The sequence below is a fragment of the Oratosquilla oratoria genome, chromosome 37 (assembly GCF_046742065.1).
Source record: "Oratosquilla oratoria isolate Oo_2021 chromosome 37, ASM4674206v1, whole genome shotgun sequence".
NCBI classification, from domain to species: Eukaryota; Metazoa; Arthropoda; class Malacostraca; order Stomatopoda; family Squillidae; genus Oratosquilla; species Oratosquilla oratoria.
In genome coordinates this window covers 38,872,216-38,887,215 of record NC_134813.1, presented here as the reverse complement: position 1 = coordinate 38,887,215, position 15,000 = coordinate 38,872,216, and the positions used below count along the sequence as shown (strand labels likewise).

General features: G+C 42.6%; 1 protein-coding gene across 3 annotated transcripts in view; it reads right to left on the bottom strand.

Annotated features, from left to right (window-relative positions):
- LOC143019668 (protein tweety-like) overlaps positions 1–14,775 on the bottom strand; it is a 475,005-nt gene extending 460,230 nt beyond the window's left edge. For 2 of the 3 annotated variants that reach the window (XM_076175583.1, XM_076175580.1), the window contains exon 1: positions 14,684–14,775. The gene's annotated coding sequence lies outside the window, so the exon portion shown is untranslated. Of the gene's footprint in view, positions 1–14,176; positions 14,198–14,683 lie in introns of those variants that run through there. The other variant, XM_076175584.1, reaches the window with a different exon arrangement.
- Positions 14,776–15,000: the final 225 nt, after the last annotated feature.

Genomic DNA, 15,000 nt, shown 5'->3' with positions numbered 1-15,000 from the left:
CAATGGAGACGGTAAATAGAAGATGGAGAGGTACAGAGATCGAAACCCTACAGAGAAACTTTGTGAGACATCACAACTGACAGGACAAATGCCCTACCTGTAGTGTGGTCAGAAGACGAATTCCACCTCTGCTTTCCTCTGCAGGATAGTTTCCCGTGTAACTAGGGCTATAACAAGCCTTGCAAAACTACTAAACGATGCCCTACTTGTTACCCCATAAACGCTATCATATCCCAGGATCACTTGTCACAAGAATGCACGTGATTGGCGCCGGACATGATCAAGTATTCAAAGGGAATCGTCTTGCCTGCAGCCTCTTGCCATATATTACCTTCCTTCCTTTCCCTACATCAGCTCCTTGCCCATACGTCATTGCCCTCGCCCACCTGGTACCCGCCTCCTCCTCCGCCTCTTCCTCCTCCTCCTCCCCTTACGTCGCTCCACCCTGCTCAGCCTTTTACCCACTCCCTCCCATAGGCTCTTCGTTGCAATTCCATACATGAACAGTCTGTAGTCTGTGGAAGTGTCCGAGGGAGAGGATAGAGTCTGGGATCATTATTTGGTTGTCTTTACCGGGTCAGTCATATTTTGTGGTTATGCAAAAATAAAATAAAATAGAATAAATAAATAATAAAAAAAAAAATGAAAATAAAATAAAAAACAAATAAATAAATAAATAAATGGTTATGCAAAAATAAAATAAAATTAAAAATAGAATAAATAAATAATATAAATAAATAAAATAAAATAGAATAAATAAATATAAATAAACAAAATAAAAATCATAAAAAAATAAATAAATAAATAGAAAATAGAATAAAATAAATAAATAAAAATGAGTAGGAGTCTAATGAGATATCGTAATATCACCCCTAGTTTATTGTATTCCTTTATCTTATTTACGAAACTGCTGTATAGAAGAAAGCGAAGGGTTAACGCCAGTAGGCGCTGAGTAGCCGCTGCGCTTGGACTGTTGTAGCAGGTGACAAACACTGTTGGGAATCGGAGAGAGTGCGGGACTCGAACCGACAACTAAGCATTCCTGACGACGACGTCACCAGCGCACTATCAAGTTACTTTAACTTGGTCTCTTTACGGACCAAAAGGTCTTCGGCTTCTTCCTTTTGAGGAGCTTACGACAGGAGGCGCTTAACGTTGACTGAGATCGTCACTTTTGCCCTGAGTGCTTTGACTCTCTGGTGAAAGCGAAGACACCGGTAGCTTGTACTCCCTGGGCAAGGGGAAGTCACTGGTAGATTGGACTCCCTGGGCAAGGGGAAGTCACCGGTAGATTGGACTCCCTGGGCAAAGGGAAGCCACCGGTAGCTTGGACTCCCTGGGCAAGGGGAAGTCACCGGTAGCTTGGACTCCCTGGGCAAGGGGAAGTCACCGGTAGCTTGGACTCCCTGGGCAAGGGGAAGTCACTTGTAACTCTTAGACCGACCATCGGTGGGGAAATGAAATTATTGTGTTTTGCTGAAAAAAAAAACTTATTTTGGTTTTAATTATTTATCTATTTATTTATTTACTTGTTTATTGATATATTATTTTTCTTTATTTTTCATTTTTTTTCTTCTAAGAATTCTGATGGAGGTAAATGTTCCGGTATACCAAAGTAAATAACCTCGTTTTGATTCAATTTCATTTCCGAAATATTCGTAATTCTTGAAATAGGAAATTGCATTAGAAAAACAAGGCCATTTTGATCCGATTTCATTTCCGAAATATTCGAAATTCTTGAAAGAGGAAATCATATTAGCAAAACAACGCCATTTTGATTTGGAACTTTTTTTTTTTGGTGGGGGGTATTTGATGTAGAAAAAGGATAAAAGGATATAAATAATCCTCATCCGCGTAGGATTGTGTTTCTAATAAAGTCCCAGCTGAGACCCATCGCCAATAAGCCCGCAAAAGACATCCCCCTCCAGGGGAACCAACCAAAAGCCCCCAGGGGAACCAACCGAAACCCCCCCAGGGGAGCCAACTGAAAGCCCACAGGGGAGCCAACAGAAAGTTCACAGGGGAACCAACAGAAAGCCCACAGAGGAACCAAACGAAAGCCCACAGGGGAACCAACAGAAAATTGCCAGGGGAGCCAACAGAAAGCCCCCCGGGGGAATCAACCGCCACAGGGGATCCAACAGAAAGTCCCCATGGGAGCCAACAGAAAGTCCCCAGGGGAACCAACCGAAAGCCCACAGGGGAACCCACCGAAAGCCCACAGGGGAAACAACAGAAAGCCCCCAGGGCAACCAACAGAAAACTCCCAGGGGGAACCAACAAAAATCCCACAGGGGAACCAACCGAAAGCCCACAGGGGAACCAACAGAAAGTCCCCAGGGGAGCCAACCGAAAGTCCCCAGGGGGACCAACAGAAAACTCCCAGGGAAACCAACCGAACACCTCCTGGGGAACCAACAGAAAGCCCCCAGGGGGAACCAACAGAAATCGCATTAAAGAAAGTAAATGACATGACTCAGTTAAGACGATCCTGACGAGTCAACAGAAATTCATAGGCACGTGTCGTGTGTGTGTGTGTGTGTGTGTGTGTGTGTGTGTGTTGTGTCGTGTGTGTGTGTGTGTGTGTGTGTGTGTGTGTGTGTGATTCACCATGGTCTTGGATCACGTGTTGGACTCGTGATCGACAGCTATTTCCCTCCCGGAAGAGAGCTCAGAACTCATATTTGACCGATCTATGGGTAATGCTGTGACCTTACACGCACACCTCCCTTCAACTCCCCGCCCACTGGAGTTGGAGTAACGACTCATAGCGCACCGACACTGAAATTATTTAAGCCCTGGGCGGGATTTAAACTCGGACCGCTGTAGCAGCAGTTGCGAACGCAGCCAAGTGTAGGAAAAGGAAGGGAATATATATATATATATATATATATATATATATATATATATATATATATATATATACATATATATATTTTGGTGGGGTTCAAACTCGGACTCATAATGAGCCGTGACATTGACAATGGGCTAGTGTAGGAGTCGTGGAAAGGGATGAGCATGCATGACCACTGTCTATCAACGTTCCCTTACACCTGTGTGTGTGTGTGTGTGTGTGTGTGTGTGTGTGTGTGTGTGTGTGTGTGTGTGTGTGTGTGTGTGTGTGAGAGAGAGAGAGAGAGAGAGAGAGAGAGAGAGAGCCTGAGGCACAGAGAGAGAGATAGAGAGACAGAGAGAGAGAAAACAGACAGACAGACAACAGAGAGAGAGAGAAAGAGAGAGAGGGAGAGAGAAAGAGAGAATGGGGAGATAAAGAGAGAGGGGGAGAGAAAGAGGGGGAGAGAAAGAGAGAGGGGGAGAGAAAGAGGGGGAGAGAAAGAGAGAGGGGGAGAGAAAGAAAGAGGGGGAGAGAAAGAGGGGGAGAGAAAGAGAGAGCTCAAAGAAGAGCTCAACAAGTAAAATACGAGTACATGCCTGGCCACGTCCGCACTCTCCCAGCAGGTCCATACCTGCCTGTCGGCCCCCATCCCCCCTTCTCCCCGTGATTTTCGTTCCCGAATATCCTCCCCACCAAGACACTCGTAAACAACATCTGCAAGAACCAACAGGAGAGAGAGAGAGAGAGAGAGAGAGAGAGAGAGAGAGAGAGAGAGAGAGAGAGAGAGAGAGAGAGAGAGAGAGAGAGAGAGAGAGAGAGAGAGAGAGAGAGAGAGAGAGAGGAGAGAGAGAGGAGAGAGGAGAGAGGAGAGAGAGAGGAGAGAGGAGAGATTAAGGGAGGAGAAAGAGAAGAGAGAAAGGGAGAGAGAAATCGAGAGGGATAGATAGATAGATACAGAGAGAGGGAGGGAGGGAAGGAGGGAGAGAGAGAGAGAGAGAGAGAGAGAGAGAGAGAGAGAGAGAGAGAGAGAAAGGCAACAAGACAGCTGCACGTCATGTCACCCTCGCGACAGGGCAGGCATCGTCGTCGGTGCCGTCTGTCACTGGCACTCTTGGCACTATGAATGAGAGAGACGCGAGAGTGCCACCGCGCCCTCGTGGCAAAGGAAGTAGGTCATCGCTGATCCATCCCCAAAAGCGAGGTCGAACGTAATAAACAAGTTTCTGGGTTATTTGTTGGATAAATAGTTCAACTTTGACAAAGGCGCCCGACGAAAATAGATACTGTGAGAACACGAAGATGAACGGAAAAGTTAACGGGGGAGGGAGAAGGAGGGAGATTGAGGAAGGAGGGGATGGGAAGGAGTAGGAGGGAGAAGGGAGAGGGAGAAGGGAGAGGGAGGGGGAGGAGGGAGAAGGGAGAGGGAATAGGAGGGAGGACCGAGGGGGGGAGGGAGAAGGGAGAGGTAATAGGAGGGAGGAGGGAGAAGGAGGGAGGGGGAGAAGGAGGGAGAAGGGAGAGGTAATAGGAGGGAGGAGGGAGAAGGAGGGAGGGGGAGAAGGAGGGAGAAGGGAGAGGTAATAGGAGGGAGGAGGGAGGAGGGAGAGGGGAGAAGGGAGAGGGAGGAGGGAGAGGGGAGGAGAAGGGAGAGGGGAGAAGAAGGATGGAGGGAGATGAAGGGCGGAAAGTTGAAATTGAGGGAAGAAGAGACAGGGAGAGAAAGCAGAGATACATACGTATATACATACTTATCCACACACACACACACACACACACACACACACACACACACACACACACACACACACACACACACACACACACACACACACACAATTACATACGTATGTGTGTATATATATATATATATATATATATATATATATATATAAAATATATATATACATATGCTAATAAGAAACACGGGTACGTGTGTTCACTTATGCAAAGTAGACCAAGTGGTCTACTTTGTATATATATATATATATATATATATATATATATATATTACATATGTATATAACGCTCTAGAGAATAATGGGGGAATCCCTGATCTCGCAAGGTTACGAGGGATGGATTCTTGTTTTTGCTAGAAATCTACTCATTTCCCTCCTACCACCTCTGTACCACCTCCGTACCTGCGCACGCAGAAACATGCTACGATATATTCATTGACATTGAGTCACAGTGAACGAAATAATAAACGTATTTTTCTTACGTTTGTCGCCAAGCTCCGAGATTGCATGACGTTATCCATAGATGATGCAATACTTAAGGTGACATGGCGTTCCCATGGCAACCACAAAAACATTAACGTTCAAAAAATATCCGTCAGCAATGGCTGTTATTTTTGCACTTTTCTTAAACATCAACAATACCACAAATATGCATGTGTCACGGTCCATGCACATACGACGTAAACAAATAGTTGTACATGCATACATACATATAACAAAGGCTTTTTCCCCCTTACAAAGGAGGTAGCCAAAAAAACAAAGGCATAAAAATCATTCCCAACCATTCCATCCCCAACATACTTCACTACCCTCCACCCTCTGTCCTCTCTATTTCTTCTATTTATTTATAAAGAATCAAACAATTACAGTATTATTTTTGACAAAATGTATAAATGAAGCAAACCATTAACAAAGGTGTAGGTAACAAGGTATACAAATCCCATCAACTTAAGACCACAAAGATTAACAATTGCAAAATAACATATGTATTACAGTCATATTATGAGGTTCATTGTTCCACTGAGTATGCAACACAGGACCCGAAACTGAGTATACATTCCAAAACTTGATATAAAGTACCGTGTACTCAGGCTTAGTCCCCTGCAGGACCATCGGTCTATCCACCGAGGAACGTTACATCCTTTGCACCTTATCAAGGATTAACCCGATTTGTGGAGTTTGTATAAATGATACAAAGGGCATTTGAAACGCTAAAGAGTGCCTACTGTATCATAAACAAGGCAAATGTACTGTGTATTACATATACAGTACACAGGATTCCCCAACGGAGCGATAAACGTTTATGGGAGAACTCAATCACACGAACGTTTCGTAGTTGCATTCCACGTCCACGTTTTCGAAGCGTGACACGTCACATACATTTCCATATCTCCTATGCTGTGTGCATGCTTCATGCTGCTTGTAAGTGGAAATGTTTTCCGTGCAACTGGAAACTACTGGCAACATCATCAGTGTCACTTGCCAGCGAATGTACGACACAAATGTCCAAATGTCCATGTCCACAAAAAGTCGGATAACAACTAGGCGCTGCAATACTCGTGTGTGTGTATATGTGTATATATATATATATATATATATATATATATATATATATATATATATATACATATATACATATATACATACCCTACACTCCAGTGGTTCACAAAACCATCTCATTCCACGTTGCCCTATATCAATTCTAACAAACAACAATCGGTTTTATTCGGCAGAGAATGATCCCAAGATTGGAATATTTACAGCTCTACTAACTCCTAAACTGGAAATTTATCACAACATTTCTAACCCTGTCGCCAGATGATTTTATTCATCATTGGGAGAGCTCCCTACACGATCTTGTTCAGGTCAGGAAATAAGCGACATAAGTTTGGAGTTGTGCACATGTATACCAAAGGCTTTATTCCCCTTATAAGGGAAGTAGCCAAAAAACAAAGGCATAAAATCCACTCCACCCATTCCATCCCTACCACACTCCACTCCCCTCCACCCTCTTCCTTCCCTCTTATCTTAGCACCTCCTGGATGACGGGTCATCCCTGCATCTCGCCCATTGCCCTGGGTCAGAAGCAGTGTCACAAGACACAGCACATCCACAGCAAGGCCGCTTCATTAAATCGGCGACCTCCCCTCTGGAGTTGTAACATTTCAATAACCGAATGCCATCCAGCCGGACATACCCTGTACCTAAACTCACATTAAACACGACACAACTTTATTTTGGTTACAAGACGACCGCATCACCGAAGAGGCTACCCTAGGAAATAATTCTAAATTCAAATGATTTTGTTCAGCTTGAAGGGGGAGTTGAGGGGCTGACCGGTGTTCTGTCTTTGTAAGGATCTTCAACTTACACGCGTGAATGAAGCACAATGGACAAAGACATATCTGTGGAGGTTGCTGCCCATATATCAACCAACACCAAACCAATCATGACCGATCGAGTGGGGGAACATTTCTCACACGAGAGAGATTGTTTGATAACAGCAAGAGTAAAGCGTATGATAGAGCAATTAAAACATAATAAATAAATAAATAAATAAATAAATAAATAAGTAAATCAATAAATAGAGGGAAATTTGTGTTACTTGAACAAATAAGAAAATTGATACAACAGGATACAGCAGTAAAAAGAAGAAAAGAAAGGTGTGTTAATGAATAAATACAAAAATAATACAACAGGATAGAGCAGTAAAACAAAAACAAAAAGGAGAAAGTTATGTTAAATCAACAAATAAGAAAATTAACACGTATTGATTGGAACAAATAACATGAACAGTTCTGAACAAACAAGAACAGACACAACCAGGGCGTAATTAATAACAATCTTGATATGATGATATGGTTTAACGTCACAAATGCCCCCTATCAGAAGGCTAGACCGGTGCCCTTAGTTCAACTTCGCCGGTGGCAGGACTCGAACCGCCATCCCCCTCGACCTTCGCCGCGAGCATCCCCAATCTTAACCATGAAAAATATAATCAATAATCCAAGTAGGAAAGGATCACTTAAGAAGTGTTTAACTTGTACGAAAACATTATTACAAGTAAGAGTAATAATTAAACAATATTTACAATTTATCAAAGTTGGATTACTCGTCTACAAAATGAAATACTGAAAAAGAAAAGAAAATATACGCAACAGACCGGTAATATATGAATAAACAATGTATAATGCAGATTATTCATCAAATTTCTAAACTTTCACTGGACACCAGTAAAAACAAAACTCATAAACAAGATTATACACTTTTCACTCGTTCCATTGAGGTTCAGAAAATGAAAATATTCCAACGACAATCTGATGCTAATTTGAATTATCGACAAATGTAGTCGATAAAGGTCGAATGTTTATACCCTGTTCATGTGGGACAATTGGAAAAAGAAAATATCGAAAAGTGTCTCTCGGCATTCCCCTCCCCTCCACAAAAAAAGAGAAAGAGAGAGAGAGAGAGAGAGAGAGAGAGAGAGAGAGAGAGAGAGAGAGAGAGAGAGAGAGAGAGAGAGAGAGAGAGAACGAAAAAAAAAACACTGAAATTACAGATATAAATTTAATAATACAGCAATGATAAAGTGTACCAAAGGTAATTTTACGTGCTAATTTCATTATTTAATTATGATATAGACATGGACCTGGGTTGAAATTTTGGATCTAAGACAAGCCTTTACTGCCGTCATATTTATACGGGTTCGAACCGCCTCCCAATGGCTGATCGTCTACAGAGGCAGTGCTGTAGCCAGCTCGGCCACGTTTCTCATATATATATATATATATATATATATATATATATATATATATATATATATATTATATATATATATATATATATATATATATTACCACTAAGGAAAATGGAAATAGGAAATTCCCAAGCGCTTTCGTGTATTCACTTTCAGGGGAGAGACAGAAGAAAGTAGTACACTTTGTACCACTTTTATCTGTATCTCCCCTGAAGATGTGAAATACACGAAAACGCTCGATATTTTCGTATTTTTATTTTCCTAATTGGTAACCAGCATATCATTGGATCACGTGCTAGCTTTGTCATTTGACTACACACACACACACACACACACACACACACATATATATATATATATATATATATATATATATTATATTGATGTAGTAGCACATGAGTAAAATAAAACTTAAAGACACTCGGAGAAAAATAAGCTGAGATACAGAGTAAGCCGTCTATTTCGACCACTGAATGTGATCCTCTTCAGCAAATACATACACAGAGTAGGAAACAAGAAGACATAGAGTGAGGGAAATTACAACAAAAGGAACTAGGGAAGCCTCAATTCACGTGTCTTTGATGGGGTCTGACATTTTGTTCCTTGGAGATCAATTTGGTTACTGCCAAACGGGTGATAATCTGGTGACCATTGACCTTTTGATACGTTGGAATTTGGAAAATGTTTGATAAATGAAGTTTCAAAAGAAATTTTTTTGAATCTTCTTTTATCAAACATTTTCCAAATTTCAACATATCAAAAGGTCAATGGTCACCAGATTCTGTCACTAGCTTGGCATAAAATAAATTAACTCTAAAGAACAAAATGTCCGACCCCTTGAAGGGCATGTGAGTTGAGGCGTCCCTAGTTCCCTTTTGTTGTAATTTCTCTCCGTATATATATTCTTGTTGTCTACTCTATGTATGTATCTGCTGAGGACAGTCAGTGGTTGAAATATACGGCTTACTCTGTATCTCAGCTTTTCATTCTCCTAGAGTGGGTTTAAATTATATATATATTTATATATATATATATATATATATATATATATATATATATATATACATATGTATGTATATGCTGGGACATTGTGACAAGTTGATGAAGGTGGAAAAAGAAGTCACGGGTCTAGTTCCGAGTTTCTGAGTTTATTCCTGACCGGTTTTCTATCTATGTTTCTTCAAAAAAATAGAGCGAAACCGGTCAGGAATGAACTCAGAAACTCGAAACTAGACCCGACTTCTTTTTCCACCTTCATATATATATATATATATATATATATATATATATATATATATATATAATATATATAATATATATATATATATATATGTATATACAAATTGGGCCCCAGCCTCCTCTCCCCTCTTAGGGGGGAAATCACCACTCAACCCTATCAAGTTAGCGACCCACTTGGTTGATTGTACTCTGAATGACGTCACGGGTTAACCAGGATCTGATCATCTTCATTCTGTTGCTACGAAGAACAAGACGCGATTTTATTCTGCTAAAGTGGCTTCACTGCAATGAAGAGTATGGGACGAAGGTAAATAATTAATTGCTTCCTTTGCCACGGCTGCAGACTTTGCATTTTTTATCGACGGACGATTTAATTCAGTCTTGAGGACACCACCATACTAAAGATATTAATAACAAAATATGTAAAACAAATAAAAATAAATAAATAAATAATATAAAAATTATGGAATAAAATTATGATAATAAATTAATAAATAATAATAAATATATAATAAAATGAACATATGAATAAAGAATAGATTAATTAATAAATAACAAAAATCAATAAAATTGGCGAAAGGACATCATTATCACTAAGTTGACTTACTTTACACACTCTATTCTGGTCATCCCTTTATTCTATTCATCACCAGGGTCTGCGTAGAGATTGAAAAAATCACCCAGCGGCAACCAGAATACAAACGGAGGTGCCCCTTGCTCCGTAAATAAGGTGGAAGTCCTTTTCAAATATTTCTTCACGTCTAACGCCGCTCGGGATCGTTTTGTACCGGGATTCCCCTTGCCTGATGGCATCTTCCGTGGGAAAAGAGAGGGAGGGACGGAGGAAGCGGGGACGGGAGTAGAGGGGGAGCGGGAAGGGAGGGGAGGAGGGAAGGATGAGGAGGCGGAAAGGGAGGCGAGGTGGTAAGGGAGGGGAGGGGACGAGGGGAGGGGACGCGGGGAGTGGAGGGGAGGAGGGAGTGGAAGGGAAGCGGGAAGTATGAGGAGGCGCAAAGGGAGGCGAGGTGGTAAGGGAGGGGATGGGAGGCGGGGAGGGGAGAGGAGGAGGGAAGGGAGGGGAGGAGGGAAGGGAGGGGAGGAGGGAAGGGAGGGGAGGAGGGAAGGGAGGGGAGGAGGGAAGGGAGGGGAAGAAGGAAGGATGAGGAGGCGGAAAGAGAGGGGGGGAGGAAGCGGGGAGGGGAGAGGAGGAGGGAAGGGAGAAGAGGCGACAAGGGAGATGAGGGAAAGCTGGTGAGATGAGGGAAGATGAAGTTAGAGGAGTGGGAGACGGATGAAGGAGAGGGGAAGGGAGGTGAAATGAGGGGAAATGAGGAGAGAAAAAGGAAGAGGTGAGGGGAGGGGAGGGGAGGTGAGGAGAGGAGAGGGGAGATGAAGGGAGAGGAGAAGTGAAGGGGAAGGGAGGAGAATTGAATTGAGGTGACATGAGGGGAGGTGAGGGGAAGGGAGGAGAATTGAATTGAGGTGAGATGAGGTGAGATGAGGTGAGATGAGGTGAGATGAGGGGAGGTGAGATGAAGTAAGAGGGGGAAATGTCATCTTTCAAGTGCCCCCCGTTTTGTCAATATCTGTAAACAACGGCAATACTAATGACAATATTTCTATTACCAGCAACTGTCAATTTTTTTCTGTATTCTCGATATCAACCAAAAACTGGTCTGAATATTTTGGTATATTTCATACCACCTTGACAAAGTGAGTATTGATCAGACAGTTTCAATATATTGTAATCGTGTATTGTTCACGGGTTCCTTAAGCTCTTCTAACATGGAGACCCTATTCAGCAGAATAAAATCGCAAGACAGGAAGAATCAATGAAAGAGCAAACCAGCAAACAATCAAAGCCTCCAGCATTGGTCTTACGCCAGGAGACGCCTCGCTGTGGCTGGATTCATCATTTCTGCCCTGTGTGCTCGTACAGCCCGGGCAAGTGGCAGTCAACGGTGACCATTAAGGAATGACCCCCGGGGCTATATCGAGTTGTCAATTTGGCTATTTTTACCAATATTATTCACAACCTGTGTGTGTGGTTTTTGGCTGCCGCCAGGCGATTTAATTCAGATGAGAGAAACGTACAGCGCGCGGCCACCTCGAATAACTATTTCATTACTCCTGACGACATACATCTTTGTTCCAGCTACCGTAGGCCGATTTTATTCAACATAAATCCCCCCATGTCAACCAAAAGGGTTACTGTGATATAGTACCGATATATATATATATATTATATATATATATATTATATATATATATATACATATATATATACATATATATATATATATATATATAAGTGCGTGTGTGTGTGTGTGTGTGTGTGTGTGTGTGTGTGTGTGTGTGTGTGTGTGTGTGTGTGTGTGTGTGTGTGTGTGTGTGTGTTTACGAGAGTAGTAGAGCCTGTGTTAGAATTAGAAATGGAGAGAGTGGTTTGAGGTGAAGGTGGGACTTCGCCAGAGATGTGTTATGTCGCCTTGGCTGTTCAATTTATACATGGATGGGGTGGTGCGAGAGGTAAACGTAAGGGCAATGGGCAGGGGATTGGAGATGGTTCAAGAAAATGGAAAGAAATGGGAGATAAGCCATTTGTTTGTTGACGACACTGCGCTTGTAGCAGGATCAGAGGAGGGATTAAGGAAGTTAGTGACGGAGTTTGGGAAGGTGTGTGAAAGAAGGAAGTTGAAGATAAATGTGGGTAAAAGTAAGGTGATGAGATGTACAAGGGGAGAGAGAAACAGCAGGCTGGAAGTGAGTATTAAGGGAGAGAGACTGGAGGAAGTGGATAGCTTTAGATACTTGGGTGCGAATGTGGCGGGAAAGGGGAGGAGTGGAGGTGGAGGTAGAATATAGGTTGAGAGAGTAAGTAAATGCCACGGGGGATTAAAATGTGTAATGAGAAACAGACATTTGGGAATGGATGCTAGGAGACTGTATGAAGGAGTGATTGTGCCAACAGTACTGTATGGGACAGAAACTTGGAATATAATAGAGGAAGAAAGAGTTTATATGTGTTTGAGATGAAATGCTTGAGAAGTATAGTAGGGCTGGGTAGAGAAACGAGGAGGTGAGGAGGAGAACGGGGGTGTTAAGGGAGTTGGGAGATAGGGTTGATGAAAGAGTTTTGGGATAGTTTGGGCGCATGGAAAGAATGAGTGAAGGAAGATTAGTAAAAGAGGCGTGGAAGGCAGAGGTGGAGGGAGTGAACATGAGGGGACGACCAAGGATGAGATGGATGGATAGGGTAAAGGGGGCAATGGGAAACAGGGGAAGGTCTGTTGAAGAAGGAAGGGATAAGACAGAAAATAGGGGTGAGTGGAGAATGGTTGTGTATGGATGATGCTGTGATGCATGGAAGGGAATGGGTGGGGTTGGGGTGGGGTTGGGGTGGTGGAGTATATGTAAATGTTTTGACGCAGCCAGAAGGGATTTCTCCCCGTTTTCTCTTTTTCTGCATGAGGGGACGGAGATGAGGGGGGAGTCGCCGATTAAGTAAAGCGGCCTTGCTGTGGATATGCTGTGTCTTGCTACATTGCTTCTAACTCATGGTAGTGGGCGAGATACAGGGGAGACCCGTCATCCAGGAGGAGCCAAGAAAAGTGGGAGGGGGGAGGGGGGGTGACCGGGTGTGGGGTTGTGGGGATGAAATGGGTGGGAGTGGATCTATGCCTTTGACTTTGACTACTTCCTTTGTAAGGTGGAAAAAGCCGTTGGTATATGCATGTATGTATATGTATTTACACACACACACACACATACATATATATATATATATATATATATATATATATATATATATATATATATATATATATATATATATATATATATATATTCCCCCAACTGGACAGACACACAAAGACCAGTTGGCTCCATCGCCCACACCGATCCCAAGCGTTAGAATTTTAAAACTCCCCCACGCTTCACCTGCATAGTATAACAGAACAACACGTCCGCCACGCCTACGCCCATGGCACGGCGTCGCTGACAACAGTTCTTGGTGTCTCAAATGACCCGACACCTCGCGAGGTGTTAGGTACACCTCTGGAAGGTGTAGTGTAACTCGGTATTGACACCTTTTGTGTCTCCCTTTCTGGAGATACGTATTTCCTCTTCTCTGAGCATCTCACAAATAGTTAACCCCGCCCCATTTCCAGTTCAATTTAATCTCCCAGCACCTGCATCTTCCTTCCCCGGATGCTGGGCCCAACGGCCGGATTGCAGAAACAACAATAATCTTGTTAACGACCCCCAACCAACAATCCCCGGTAACTGAGCGTGGAGCCTCTAACAATGCGAATATCTGGTCACTTTAGATACCTGATGCTCGTCTTCGGTACGTCTGAATTCACGAACGTAAAAATTCCAGACAAAGACAAGTACGGTTTGTGATTTGAGTCTGTTGGTCTGACTGACGACACATTTGTGAAATGTTTCTTTGTTGCCACCGCCCCTGGATCTCGCCAAGACCACAGACAACACATCATACAACAAACCACCGTAACTCGCTTCAAAAAGAGAGATGTGTCTTGTGGATAAAATCTGTTTTTCCCACGACGTTTGTCAATTAAATTCCATTACTTATATTCATCTTACCTCATTTGTTATACAACCCGTGGATAACAGTCTTGGAGAACCAAATAACGGCGTGGCGAAATTGTTTTCCATAACAGGAGCCAAACACGTCGACTAGAATCTTGTAAACAATAGGTATACTCCCTTTAATATCACCACCAAGGCGGGACCGACTCCAGCCAACCCATTCCCACCTTCTCACGTCTCTCCGCATCCTATTCCACCAAACGGCCATCAATCATCAACCCGCCATTTCCGATTGTTGTATAAACCCTTACAAAATCATTTCAACCTGTTGTCATAGTCAAACAATGGAATGGCCCATCCAAATGAAAAGGTCTATCTTACTCATGCGCTCTAACTACTATTCCGCCTCTCCCTTTCTCCCGCTTTCCACGTATTGATTTCTACAACCACGGAGTCTTTCCTCTGGTTTATCATTGACAATCGACTTTTATGCATGGGCACCTTGTACAACATGTCTCAAATGAACTGCTAGAACGTTAACTTCAATGTGGTATCACTTACCTTTTATGAAAAGTCCTATATCCTGGTTTTCATTAAAATATATAGGAGGGAGAGTCGGTACCACCCTCCTCCACACACTACCGACTCAAACTGTCAAAACAAGGGAAGTTCCGTTTTCTATGGTGCGAACGTCGGGAATGCGCCCAGCCTTGAGCGGTACGTTTGAAATTGTGAATTTGATCCTAATTTCTACTGTCCCAGAGAGTTTTACAGTAACGTGATGTGCGTTCAGAATATTGTATATAACAAACGCATATTAAAAAGATACTTCTACACTGAATTTCATCCACTTTATTTCCTAAACAACTTAATTCTAC